Below are 897 nucleotides of genomic sequence, written 5' to 3' on the forward strand. Positions count from 1 at the left end.
CTGAAGTCTGTTGTTTCATAGGTAGAAACTGGCTCCCCGTTGTGCTTGTCGTCTTGAGAGAGGATAGAGTTGAAGTCACCAAGTAGTAGCCATGGATCCTCCGTTCCCCAGCTCCTTAGATCTTCCCACAGAGCTCGCCTGGCAGTGATGGTGTTGAATCCATATATGAAGGTGGCTGAAAAGCAGAATTGTTGCACCAAGCTAGTGATCAGAACATGAATCCCCTGGGCAGAGAAGTGAAGCATCTCAACCTTCACGGTGTCAGGGTTCCAAAACACTACTATACGAGCATAGGCTGCAGCCTCAGCATTTGTAATAAATTTCCAAGTCTTCAACCGAAGCTTATGCATGCAGACAACTTTTGGCGTAGACAACTTGGTCTCTAGAAGACCACAAACATCAATCTTTTTATTCTTCATGAGGCCAGCGACCTCATGTTGTTTGAGAGGGCTATTAATCCCTCTCACATTCCAACAGTAAATAATCATGGGTGGGGAAGGGTGAGTGTAACCTCACCACTGCCTGAGAAACTATTTGAAATCTTGCGAACTGAGCTCCTGGTGAGCACTCCTGAACCTGGCCAATGTGAAGTCGTTGTGGCAGCAGCATCAACTGAGAAGGCAGTAGCTTTCCCCTTGGAGGAAACAATATTTTTAGCTGGCAGGTTGCGAACAGCAAGCAAAGGAGATGGAGCCTGTCTTGTGTTGCCAGATCGATGCCTCCTTCTACCAACAGTTTGCCACTCCTCTGAACCTGCATTTGTGACCTGGGAAGAAGGCTGCACAGCCTGAGCTATACAAGAAGTTGAGGGGGCGGAGGGAGCAACAAGCTCATGGGCATCCACTGCAGGAGAAGCAGCAAGGGAGTCGACAACCGGGGGGGCAGCAACAGGCCTGA

The sequence above is a fragment of the Populus nigra genome, chromosome 2, assembly GCF_951802175.1.
Source record: "Populus nigra chromosome 2, ddPopNigr1.1, whole genome shotgun sequence".
NCBI classification, from domain to species: Eukaryota; Viridiplantae; Streptophyta; class Magnoliopsida; order Malpighiales; family Salicaceae; genus Populus; species Populus nigra.